Below are 14,019 nucleotides of genomic sequence, written 5' to 3' on the forward strand. Positions count from 1 at the left end.
AAATACTTTCATGTGACTAGTTTCACCAGTCAATACAGTCATCGTTAGTCCACTACATCTGCTGTTGTCTTAAATATAGTGAAGGTCATCCCTACGACTACGACTGCAAAATCTTACAGCCTCCAGTGTTATGCAACGCGTCTCAATTTGAGAAAAGACTGTATTCCGAGCAGCGTAAGCTCCAGGATATTCCCTACGCAAAGCATGCCAATCCCATCGCTTCGTTCCATTGCAGTGATCACGGGCAGTGAGAGTACGCGCCCCCAGCGTTATGCAATGCCTCTCATTTTCAGAAAATTCTCTATTGCGAGCATCGTAAGACCCAGTTCAGTCCCTACGCAGAGCAAGGTTATCCAACCATTTCGTCCCGTTGCAGTGATTGCGCACAGTGAAAGAACGCACCCCTAGTGTTATGCAACGCCTCTCAGTTCCGGAAAAAGCTATATTTCGAGCATCGTAAAGCCCAGGTGATTTTCCACGCAAAGCGAGGCAGTCCAACCGTTTCGTCCCGTTGCAGTAATTGCGCGCCTTGGAAGTACGCACCCCCAGTGTTATGCAACGCCTCACAGTTTCAGAAAAGTCTGTATTGCGAGCGTCGTACGACACAGGTGATTCCGTACGTAGAGCAAGGCAACCCAACCGCTTCCTCCCATTGGAATGATCGCGCGTAGTGAACGAACGTGCCCCCCAGTGTTGTGCAACGCCTCTCACTTTCAGAAAAGTCTATCACGAGCAGCGTAAGCCCCAGGAGAGTTCCTATGCAAAGCAAGGCAATGCACCGTTTCCTCCCAAGCGCGCACTGAAAGAACGCGCCTCCAGTGTAATGCAATGCCTTTCAGTTTCATAAAAGTCTGTATTACGAGCATCGTAAGCCCTACTTCAAACTCCTCGCCATCCACCCGTATAAAGATAACATAAAAAAAAGCGGGGGCAAAGAGTTTGGAGCACGAGCCGGCTTGCACTTCTGCTGGTTCGTTGGCTCCATCGGCTTCGCCTATTTTCCTTTAAACGGTAGGACCTTTCGATTCTTTTCCTCTAAATTGTATGTTGGTGATTTTTAAACGTTCAGGGATCACATTCGACGCGTGGGTTGTGCAAGAAGGGGTTTTCCTTTATTTTTTTGGACCACCGGCGCCTGAGCCGGGCAGCCAACATGGCCGCTCGATTCATACCCTCCTGAGATGGCAGAGCTACGGTCATCGCACAGCGACCTCCTTTCGGTGGACGGGCCTCCCAGCTCGGGGGGCTCGCCCACTGCGAAGCACGCTGGTTTTTCTCAGGTTGGCGCCGCCGCATTTGTTGACTCTGCGGGTGCTTCCGCTGTTGTGGATTCCAATGCACCTGCCCCGGGGCAGTGCTCCCCTGTTCTAAATGACCGACTCCAGGTGCTGTGGACCGAGATGGGGTCGCACCAGCGGCGCATAGAAGCCTTGTTTGAGGACAAGAACAAAACTTCTAATCCGGTCGGGGCGTAGATTATCACTGGGATGAATTCCATGATGATGATATGTTCCGAATGCCAGGCTGCAACTTCGTGCAGGGACGGCGCCGTCACGGAGTTCAGACATCTGCTCGAGGTCGTGCGCCACGAGGCTGCCGACTTGCGCTTCCGCCTGGTGCCAGGCGCCGCCTCCGACCGTCCGCGGCAAAAATCCCTCAATAATTCGAAATTACAGACAGGCTTCGATCCAGCCGACGACGCCAGCGATAGGCTGATCGGTGACATGTGACCTTGCTCCGCCCCTTTGCCGCCATGAAAGTTCCTGCGTGCCGGGCGAAGTGCGCGCGTTACGCTTGTTGCGCTATGCACAATGCTGCGATAATTTCGTTCCGGGAGGGCCGAATCGCCTTGTTGCTTTGCGGTTGGGTGCCGAAACCGGACGAACGATGGCAAGAAGTTATTTTACATCCCGCGCAGCAACGAGAACATAACCAGAAGAAAAGAATGCTTGCACAGAATTGGACGGAAGAACATTGAACTGCCAGTAACTGCACGGTTATGCGACGCAAGAAACACAGAACGATACAAAGGTGCGATAGAAAGTATACGCGTGCATGCGTCGAGCTGTGATAGTATTTCACTCGCGCGCATGAATGTTGATGGCCGAAGTTTGTGGATAATATTTATTTTAGTTCGTTATGAGCCCGCTCAGTATGACCTAGGATGCAATGGACCGAAATGCCTTGTTGCTGTCCGGGTGAGTGCTGAGATCAGACGGAGGATGGCAAGAAATGATTTTGCATTCCGCGCGGCAAATAAAACCTAACCAGAAGATAAATGTGGTCGCATAGAATCGGACTGGAAGACAGAATTGTCCGTAACTGCACGACTATGCGAGCAAAGTAACGTAGAGCGATACGTAGGTGCGAGAGAATGTATGCACGTATGTGTGTAGAGCTGCGATAGTATTTCATTCACGCGCATGAGTGTTGACGGCCGAAGTTTGTGGAGATTATTGATTTTAGTGCATTATGAGCCCGTTGACTTAGCAAGTGCAGTATGACCTAGCATGCAAGTAAATAGTGGGGCAGAAACGCATTAACTCGCAGACAAATATCCGCATTGCGCTACGTGCGATAAAAAATAAATGTCAGCAGCGAAGTCTACTTTCACACTTTCCTGTGGTTGCGTGCGTTAAGTGCGCGTTACATTATGTCCAAAAAGTCATTTCCAACTGTGCATATCCACATCATTTTTTGTGCATTGCATATGTGAATAAATATATTCCCAAGTGTCTGCATTACTCTGCTTTTATCAACAAATACTGCATAGCCACTGCTACTGGCCATCAAATATTAAAGTGTATTAGTATAATACAATTTATCAAAGTACATTACATACAGCTGCGAGCTCGCTCCTTCCAAGTTTCCCTTACACTCGGAGAAGTTTCAGTAATCGGCGATGCCATTTTACTGATGAAAAACACACAACTGCAAATTAGCATAAAAAAAAACGCCAGAGATGATACACGGATCGCCAGCAAAACACAGTGCAGTAATAGCTAGGCCAATCAGCGTGCGTTTCGTATAAGGGCGCCCTAATTCTTACGGGGCTTTAACGGTGCACGGAGGTGAAAAGGCATAAACACAACGATGCCCGTCATGATTCAAGTTTACGTGGCGACGTCGCACGGTTCACGAGAATAGTCAACCGCATTCACACACGCGCACACACTACGATCGATGTTGGTGTGCCGCAATATTAGATCGCGCAGGCAGCTGGAACACGATCGAGGAGACTCACTGACATGATCCATACCGCCGCTTTAGAATGTCACGACAGTTGCACTGGCTCGTAGCACTGAACCACAAAGCAAAACAGTTGTCGTGTAATCGCTACACGACAAACACACTCAGCGGCAAGAAGACTGTTGGCGCACTCGTTTCCACACACATTCAGGATGTTGTTTAGTTGCCGTGAGGGTCGCACGTTTCAGCGACGTTATGTCGAAACTTTTCAGTCCAAGTCACTGTCAGCCTTCTTTTTTACCCGAATTCTTCGTTCAAAGTAAGCGCTATGTGTACGCAGCCCACTTACGAGCAAAAGGATTCACAGAGCAAATGGGATTAAGCGCAAGCAATCACCTAGGCTCACGCGGTGATTGAGCGCAAACGAACGAAAGGTAAACATGCGGAACCGCGAGGCGATCAAGCACTCATTCCGCTCTCTTGAGCGTTTTTCTTTCAGCGCTCATTTGAAATTAAAGGACCAGATTTAGCAGTTCGGGCCCTTCTTTCGTTTTTCGCCACAGTCAGGCACCAGTAGCGCTTTATTTCCGCGCGTGTGCAGATATTTTTTCACCTAACGAATGCCGCGGCGCCGCGGTATACCTTGGGCGCCGTCTGCTACAGGAACTTCCCAGGTGTCGCGAGCGGCAGATGTCGTTACCTTGTTAAGCCTGTTTCACATGCTGCGACCGGAACGACGAAAATCGGCGCTGTCGCACGCGTCGCAGAGCGATTTTTAGAGGGCCCATTTCACATGATTGCGATTTTAACAATGCGACTGTTGCGATTCCCAGGGTTGCTTACTGCCAGGTTTCGTGGCACACGTTGCATAATTATTTTATTGTAATGAATAAATCGTTTACGTTATAATATTGTTGACTTTTCTTTATTAGGAGCAAATGATATGCTTGTTTTGTAATTTAAAAACGTGTTGAAGTTAACATTTGTTTCGGAGTGCGCAATGGTGGTTGCGGAAGCTCAGTGTGATGCACGGACACTTTTAAACAACGCTGTGCGCAGCTAGTTGAGTGGTTCAGTGCTGCGTGTTATCTCGTGCCTTCTACGTCTGTGTCGTTCTGTCTACGTTCTGTCTACTTATAAGATGACCTGTCAACAAGTTCATATAGCTATCCTTACCGCATATGCAGTATTCTGAATTCGGCTGCAGCGAAGTCGTCGTGTCAGCTCAACGAGACCCTAGCACTACACGTGCTCAGCGTCATCTTCTGGTGAAATTATGTGTGTGTATTGCTTGTGTTTGCGCATAAGGGGCTCCTCCTCCGAGCTTTATTCTTGCACCAACCCGAAAGCCCACGCCTACTCCTGAACGAAGCCGCAAATGATCTGTGTGCGATTGCTGAACGTGGAATGAGCAGCTACCGTCATTTGTGTAGAAACCTGTACGTGGCATCATAGCATTCTGAAAGACACGCGTGTCGTTCGCTTTGTTGTCCTGCGGCTAGTGCTACTAGTATACTGTGAACCTCTGAGAAGACAATATCAATACGTGCTGTGCATAATGCAGGAACGTGGTTTTTCACCTTTCTGCTAAATCTCGCGCGCTTCTCACGGTTAGCCTGTTTTGTGAAAATAATAATATTATTAATGTTATTAGCTGTTATGGTGCCTTCACTGTAATTTATAGCAATCATCCATATTTCTTATGCTAGTCATGTATTTAACCGGTGTTAGATCAACATTGTTATGACATGGTAATGGAAGTCATTTCAAACTTGATTACTCAAAGGATGTACAAAGGGAAGCCTCAATGTTCATTCGTATATCTGGAACTCCTAAACAGATTCTATTTGCAGAATTGTACGCCTGCTTGAATTGCCTCAAATGTAATGCTCAAAGCTGCTCAGTGCTCATTCCTTTTCTTCCTCTCGAGAGGCTGCTTCAATGTCAAAGTTAGCTATAATTATTCATTTCGAAAGCTGATCAATGGGTTTTTGTTCCACGAACACAATTAAGTTTTCTTTCACCCTCTCATTGACAGCCACGGAATGAAAATGTTCACTTTTATAAGTATCAGGATGCAAAAGTTCTGGAGTTTCTCCTCAGCTTGATCCTAGTTCTTAGCATGTCCGTTCTTAGTTTGTCCACATCCTATAGTGCGTGTGTTTGTATCAAGTCGAGGTGCTGTCATTGCAGTGATGTACGCATTTTTGTAAATATGTTGCAACAGAGCAATTTATTGAACTTTGTTTTCAAATCTACAAGATGCGGCCACACAGTAATGACCACTTCAATTAGCCAAAAAACTGCAGATTCAGCAGACATGCTGGAATCTATGTGAAATGAAGTTTTTGTCAAGTGTAAATGCTGGTCCAGTAACTGCAATATTTACAGTTGCCCTTATTTTCGACAATCCAATGAGGAATATTATGCAAGGTTTGTTTATGCATAGCATAGGTCACAACCTTAATATCATGCAATGTTTGTTTATGCACTACGCTGTTCACATGCTATACCAAAATGCAAATAGCAGTTAATGTGGATGCGCACTTCGAGACATCAACACAGTGATGCTTGTAGAAGGCAGTATGGTGTGAGATGTGTGCGAGACTTCAACACGGTGATGTTTGTTGAAGGCGGTATGGTGCGAGATGTGTGCTGAGAAAGGAATGATACATGCTTGTGCATTTATTTATTTATTCTTTGTATACCTCAAAGGCTGCAAGGTTGGAGTATTAGGTGAGCGGGAAGTAAAGAAAACAGTTACAAAAGGAAGAAGGACACATCCTTATATAATACTTGACAAACAATAACAGAAAAATATATAAACAAAGGTCGTGCAAACACAAATGGAATTAAAATAAAAATGATTACAGGACACTAAAACACGGGGAAGGCGAAGATGGAAATTCAAGACCATGAGCAAAATGAGAACAAGGTGAAAGCAAGAGCCAACATTTCGACAAGTAGACTTGTCTTCTTCAAGTCCATTTGTCGAAACGTTGGTTCCTGCTTTTACCTTGTTCTCGTTTGGCTCATCGTACATGGCACTAAGTTATACAAAGTCTAATGATAAAACCCAGCTAACGAACAAGGCTTTTACTAGTATAGAAAGGCCTATGTGTCACGGTGGCACGTACCCAGTGGCCCAAGAATGGGCTAGGTTAAACATAAGAAATTCAAGGAAATAATTGAAGATCATGAGGTTTATGCACTTCGATGATATCTGCGAGCTGAAATAATATTTACAATCTTTGTGTGGTACACCAGAAATTCAAGGAAATAATTGAAGATCATGAGGTTTATGCACTTTGATCATATCTGCGAGCTGAAATAATATTTACAATCTTTGTGTGGTGTAATTTTTGGTTACAAAGTGTGCTAGTTGGAACCTGGCACAACCAGACCATCGATACTTCGGGAATCTTTTTACCCTTCCTCTTTACCTCGGTGCGGAGTAGCAAGCCAGGGACATGTTCGTTTGGCCAACTTTTCCGCTTTTTCTGTAATCAAGTATTCTTCTCTCTCTCTTTCTCTCTATCAGTCTATTTTATCAATTCTGACATGTTTCACAAAGACGGGCGTGGCAATTGTAGGGGTCGGGGAGTTCTTATTGCTTCAACATGTCATCTAAATCTCACACTAGTGAATTTATTGTTTCCCTTGGTAATGCAGTCGGTTTGCTAACACTTTCTTCGTGCTATTACTCCATGATGCCCTTCTACAGCTATCTGCATTCCATGAAAAAGCCCTCATTGTGTTATTCAGGGACTAACATCTCATCAATTCCTTGGATGAACACAGTCTTTGCTGACAACTGCACCTCACTTCCCAACATAAAATCGCCCACTTTTGTCTTTTCCACAGATTCCATAATACCCTGCCATGAAATAGCACACTCATCTTTTATGGCCATGGCATCCCATCCATGCGAATTCAGTTTGCCCATCACGTGCTCACACAGTTACATTTCAGCATTCCTTCATCCATATAGCACGATTGAAATGATCTGTACATTTTTATCACTACTGCAACTGACAACTATTTTAACTCGCTTTTTACCACTTATTTGTTATAAACTAATCAGCATATTCAAACACTATCTATATGCCCACCCCTCATGTAATGCTCATGTTGTGCCTTTCAGGTATAGTAAAGAAACAAATACAAGCTACATTTAAAACTTCTTATTGCGCTATCACAGCACGAAAAATGTAATCACTTTTACTTATTTCACTGCTGGTGTAGTTCTGCTGGAGCACTATCGCCAGCGACAGGTCAAGAATACAGTGGCAAATGCTTTGGAGGGGAACATATGATTATGCACTTGTGAATAACTTTATGTGGCGCTGAACTCGCAAAGCTATTTGTTCATCAGTGGTTTTGGCAGTTGGTTTGAGTTTCCTCTTGTGAACAATTCTAGTGAAAGTTTTTGTGAATGGTGCCCCTGATTCACCTCCTCTCTGCTTTGCCAATGACTATGTTCACCTTACTCAAGTACTGTTGTGTCACAAGCTCTGTGTAGTGACTGTTTGTAACACTATGCTGAACAAGGATGTTACAACTAGGTACATTATACAAGATTGCAATGAGGTAGAAAATTGCGCTAGTTGGAGTGAATGTATACTGAAAATTAGCATGAAAAATAATGACAACACAATGAGAATGGCACGGGAAGTGTGCTTTCTAACAACTGAAGTTTAATTATAGGAACACACAAAAGGCAAACACACTTCAATGTGCATGCCATTAAGTTACATCATGGAACCAAATTAACTAGCAGCTGCATCTCACTACCTAGCAAAGAGAAGGTTGAGGTACCCAATTATTGTGCTGCCTCTGTATAAATATGAAAAATGAGTTCCTGCAGATTTTCATCTTCATGGTTCTTTCTAATTGCAGTTCACTTGAACAAAGGCTTGCAACTATAACTGTTACTAGGTGCCGAGAGTAGCGAGGTAGACATTTCTTTTAATGTATTGTGCTGACTTAGATGCTCGTTTACACAGTTGGCAGTCTTCCCAAAGTGAACTTGTAGAAGCTTTCCTTACGCAAAGGGGCCTGTTAACGTTGTATCTGCTTGTTGACCGTAGGATGCAGCTGCTTGCTTATTTCTTCCATAATCTGACTCGATGCCACATACGTTCAGCTAGCATTTTCCTTTAGTGTGTTATTCTATTAAGCCTCAGCTTGAAGAGTGCTCATGCTGTTACCTTCTCTTGGTGTTGCATTTGTTTTCCATGCTGATTTTTATTGGGCGCACAGAATTAGACTAGGTGCACTATTTCCATGGAGTGCAGTAGTATGGCAAATGGTGTCAGCAACTTATATGCAAGTGGCTGCTACTGCGTTCTTGACCTGTGACGAAGTGTAGGCTTTAAAGGGACACTAAAGAGAAAAATTGTTGTATCTATATTAATAAAGCAGTAATTTAGCAAACGTAAAAAATGTTTGCTTACCATAAGCAGAGGTCCGGTCATCAGGACATGATGTAGGGGCGTAGACCTGTACAATCTTCATTTTGTACCTCTTATTAAGTTTCACAAGACCTGCTACCTTCTCGTTAATGCTGTTGAGTTCCTGTATGTTACCAGCTATATCCTTAATAATCAGTAATCCGACTCCTAGTTCTCCTCTCCGCTAAGCCCCTGTAGCACAGGACGTGCCCGCTTTTAGCACTGTATATGCTTCTTTTGGCCTCCTTACTTCACTAAGCCCTATTATATACCATTTACTGCCCTCTAATTCTTCCAATAGCACTGCTAGACTCGCCTCATTAAATAACGTTCTAGCGTTAAACGTTGCCAGGTCCATATTCCAATGGCGACCTGTCCGGAGCCAGTGATTCTTAGCACCCTCTGCAGCGTCGCAGGTCTGACCGCCGCCGTGGTCAGTTGCTTCGACGCTGCTGGGGACTGAGGGCCGGGGTTTGATTGTTGTGTTCATATAGGAGGTTGTGGCCAAGTACTGCACCAGGGGGGCCAATCCTGCTCTGGTGAGGGAGTGCGCTACCGGTTCTGGTCACCGGGATCAGGACAGGCGTGATCCAGGCCAACTCCAGGCCTGTTTGTGCAATTTTATCAACACGCGGATTTTTTTTTAATCCGGTGGAAAATTGCCGGCACCGGGATTCGAACCACGGACCTCCTGCACGCGAGGCGGCTATTCTACCTCTACGCCACCGCTGCACCTACAGAACTATAACAAATCTTGTATAATGTCTATTGTGTATGTAAGAACGTGTTTTTGCGTCAGGTGCGACTTCGTCATGTCGAGATTCACCTGTATCAGTACAGTATGCACTCTTTCACAACTCACTGTGTCGTTATGTTGCAGTAAATAATACGAAAATTTCTTTTTAGGTATTTGGCCTCGGGGATGTTTATGCAGGATATTGCCTTGGAGTTCCGGGTGGGCATTTCCACCGTGTCCTCCATTGTGCACGCCACGTGCAGGCTCTTGTGGACTACCCTGCAACCTGTATGCCTCAAGGTATGTATATTGCGCATGCAGTGGCCGTACATGTTTAGACATGAAAGGTGCATTTATAGATTATACATGCGGCTCAGTAAGTATTTGCAACAATAATTTGAGGTTAAACTGAGTAGCCTCCGGTATTGCTAATTGACAGCTCTGCATATTGTGAGCCAGAGAAACAGCTTTCAAGTCAGCACATTTTTTTCGATAATTTTTCAAGTCTTCCTTTTGCTGTAAATGAAGGCCCCGTACATGTAAACCTCTAGAAAAAAATTCTTAAGCCTCACAGAGCCTGCCTTAACTTGCTAATCATTTTCAGCTTCGTTTCTGCTGTGTTGTGACGTATGATGGGGAAGCGCGGTCACCTAAATGGCATTGCGACGTTTGGGCACTCGCACCGGCTACTCGGTTGTCCGCTATGTTGCTACACTGGACTGTCAAACTGTCGTAGTCTCCCTTTCCCACGTGACCACACACTTTGTCAGGCCATCGCAACAATCACGGGGAAACTAAATCTAAAGTGGTTATAGAAAAGGAATTAGTAGAACCCCGTTGATACATTTTTCAAAGGACTCCGTGAAAATGTAACAGTGACGAACGTCCCAAATCACCACATCCATAAGAAACAGCTCAGCGCCTATGTACGTTTAAACATGTACTATTTTCTGCGACTCTTGGTCCACCGCACAAGAGGCCTGTATTGCTGCAAAGCTGACTTTAGAGCACCAGCAAAAATAATCGTACCGTGATTGGGAATGACGATCGCGAACTCTCAGGATTTCGTGCCTCCGAATTTGCCTCTGCACCGCTTAATTTGCGTTACCACCGCATTTATATGCAGCATAAAACGCGATGTAAATGCCGGGAAAATGCAACAGCGAGTAACGTACGTATACCAACGCGTTTCCAAGGGCACTTCATTGTGACTGTTATTTTTCTACTACCTGCATTCGGAACGCTTAAAGGAATTGTCCTAGTTCACCTAGCTGTCCTGTGTGCGCAATGTGCCCTCAGGAAAGCCCAATGCGCTCAGCAACCTCGCTGCTGACTCCAGCAATTAAGGCCAGCAACTAACATGCCGCACCGTAAACGACATTATCGATCCCAATATACAATGAACGATCTATTCTACATGTTCGTCGATCGTATGCATGTCCATATATTTCAGCTTTTTAATAAGGAAAGTGCGTTTTATGTTCTATCGGGGACACAATTGCGCAAGCGACGCACGCGACCGTCGGCCGAATTACATCGCTGCATGTCTGCCGGGATCAGTCGCGCTATGGTCTGCGCTAGAGGTCGCTGGACAGCGTGGGCCACTAATGGGCCACGTATGCGCTTTCCTGCGATTTCGAGCGCAGACAGTGGCGCGGCTGATCCCGGCAGACAGTGAAGCGATGCAATTCAGCAGACGGTCGCGCGCGTCGCCTGGGCAATTGTGTCCCCGATAGAACACTCGATCGGTGGGGTTTTAATACCTTACCCATATGCCTTGTGTCATGTACTGCTTTTCACAATTGTTCCGACTTTCCTCAGGTACCAACAACGGAAACTTGGAGAAGCACTGCTGCAGGCATCAGTGAAAGATGCAACTTCCCCAATTGCGTCGGCGCAGTTGACGGCAAACACGTGCAAAAACAGGACCCACCACACTCGGGCAGCCTGTATTACAACTACAAGGTATGCTATTGTCAGTATTGGCTGTTTAATTATGATCATTATATATGCATGCCATTATTATAATGGATATGGTATATCTGCATGATGTGCGCTCATGTTGTAGGCCTGTTAAATAGCGACACTACGCCCAGTACAATGTATTCTTTATCCTTTGTCTTTGTACTAATGACTGACACATGTGATTGCTAATTAATTACTGACGCTGTCATTCTAGTTTTATTTTGCTTGAGCAATGTTCACTGTCTATACAGTTTATTTTCGTAGTGATGGCCCAGTGCTACAAATAACCTCTGGGCACATATAGCAAACTCATCAAATAATGCGAATAAAAAAATAGCTTACAGTCTATGTACAATGATGTGTTTACATTGTGGCGCATTATCTTTACAGGGCACTTATTCTATAGTGCTGATGGCCGTGGCTGACAGCAAGGTGAAGTTTGTTGCTGTCGATGTCGGTGCATATGGCAGGCAGAGTGATGGAGGCACATTGAGTGCTTAAAGATTTGGAAAGTGCCTTGTAAATGGCACCCTTGGCCTGCCTCCTATACAGGTTTTGCCCAACACAAGTACATTAACTCCTTATGTTTTTGTGGAAGACGAGTCCTTCCTACTACGGCAAGACTTCTTGCGGCCTTCTCCGGGGAGGCATCAGACTAAGGAGAAAAGGATATTTAACTACCGGCTCAGCAGGTCAAGGTAAATGTTCTAGGCAGTAGCTTTACAGTGTAGTGAGAAAGTTATAATGCAAGCATGTTGTTTTTCCATTTCAGGAGGCGTGTCGAGAACACGTTTGGCATCATGGTATCAAGATTTAGGACATTACCTCGTCCCATCAACCTACTTACTACCTGAAAACGTTGACTACGTGGTGATGGCCTGCTGTATCCACCATAATTGTCTGCGAGAGGATCCGGTCTACCAATACCGCAGCCACGAGGACGAAGCAACCAGGGGCCAGCAGCATGCAAGTGGTGGTCAAGCGATGTTTCCCTTGCAGCCACTCGTAGGCCACAACTACAGTAGGTCTGCAGCTAGCGTAAGGGACATGTTCTGTGAATATTTTAAGAGCCCACAGGTTGCTATCCCGTGGCAGCGAGCATATGCTGGGCTATGAACATGAACGCTTTTCTGCTAGAGAAGAAGACAATCATAAGGTGCACTAACAACTTAAAATTTGTGGAATATGCCGAGTAAATGCTGGCTGACAAGCAATAAACCGAACATACACAAAAAGAAGCAAAAACTTGTGTACAGGAAACGCATCCATCTCTAGTGGAGGCCATGCTGACACAAGGTTCTCCCAGCATTTTTAGGTCTACAGCTTTCATAATTCCTCTAAGCACCTAGCTTCTTCCTCTACAATAAAACCTTAGAAGTCTCCACATCTGAGCGTGCATGGTAGAGGAAGGAGCTAGCATTCTGTGTCCATCTGGTGATCAGCTGCCTAGAGAAATTGTGGAAGCTGTAGATCTAAGCTTTTTTGATAGAACGCTTGTGCTTTTGTCTCCGCTTTTTGGCTTTGTTTCCCTGCATTTCTGGGAGCTGCCGGTCCGTCCTTGCGGCAATGGATGAAGAAATCTCCGAGGACTTTCCTGGTGTGCAGCCGTCAGGTCGGCTAGCGTCCAGGAAACGTGGAAGTGCGTCAAGCGACACAGACAGCGAGGCCACTGAGATATGTTCGGACAGCTACGACTCGTCGGACGATGACTTCCAGGTCGTGATGAATAGATCAGCGAAAAGAAGGCTACTGCAGGCATCTTCGTCGCCAAGTGATTCTACCGTGAAGACTGCACCGCTGCGCTGGCCGCACACTGTGCTCTTCATGCCCGTGGACCCGGCGACCAATTTGCGGCTCCTCAACAGGCAGGTCCTCTCTTCCTTACTCGAGAGAATCGCACCAAACGAGGTTAAAGACGTGCGAATAAACTCGTGGAAAAATGTCCTGGCAGTTGATGTGCTTCATCGCAGTGCCCTACAACACCTACGTAATATAATTGATATCGACAAGGTAAAGGTGCGATCAATGATCCCTACAGGCGGTGATGGTAGTGCGGGCGTCATTTATGACGTCGACGTTGCCATTCCTAATGACGACTTGCCAACGCTGATAAAGCCAACGACAGAAGGCAGTTTCATTACAAGGATTTCCAGATTGGGAAACACACGCTGTGTGAAGATTTTGTTTGAAGGAGACAACCTTCCTTCCCACGTCAAAGTAGGGCATGTCCGCCATCCAGTACGACCATTCGTACCGAAGCCCCTCCAGTGTTTCAAGTGTTGCAAGATTGGCCACGTGAAGAGTGTCTGCGTCAACAGCGTAGTGTGCCAGCGGTGCTCTGAGTCCCATTCAGAAGACGCCTGCAGCGCATATGTTCTAAAGTGCCCTAACTGCAGTGGTCCTCACAAGGCCTCATCAAATGATTGCCCGCGGATGCGGAAGGAATTCACGATTCTAAAACGCATGGTGCGCGACAATTGAACGCACCGAGAGGCTGCTACCGCTGTTCGGCGACGTCGGCATCGACACCGAAAACGTTCAAGAAATTCCGCAACTGCAGATAGGTCCACGCCAGCTACAGTCAGAAGGGCTGCCGAATCTCCACACTGCGCCACCAAGACAGATGCAAGGAAAGCGAACAAAGAGGATAGACTCGCCCGTCCTGAAGAATGGCCT

General features: G+C 45.8%; 1 pseudogene; it reads left to right on the forward strand.

Annotated features, from left to right (window-relative positions):
- The first annotated feature begins 1,181 nt into the window (after nt 1-1,181).
- LOC139057774 (uncharacterized) lies at nt 1,182-12,045 on the forward strand (annotated as a pseudogene).
- Nucleotides 12,046-14,019: the final 1,974 nt, after the last annotated feature.

This window comes from Dermacentor albipictus, chromosome 3 (genome assembly GCF_038994185.2).
Source record: "Dermacentor albipictus isolate Rhodes 1998 colony chromosome 3, USDA_Dalb.pri_finalv2, whole genome shotgun sequence".
In the NCBI taxonomy this organism is placed as follows: domain Eukaryota; kingdom Metazoa; phylum Arthropoda; class Arachnida; order Ixodida; family Ixodidae; genus Dermacentor; species Dermacentor albipictus.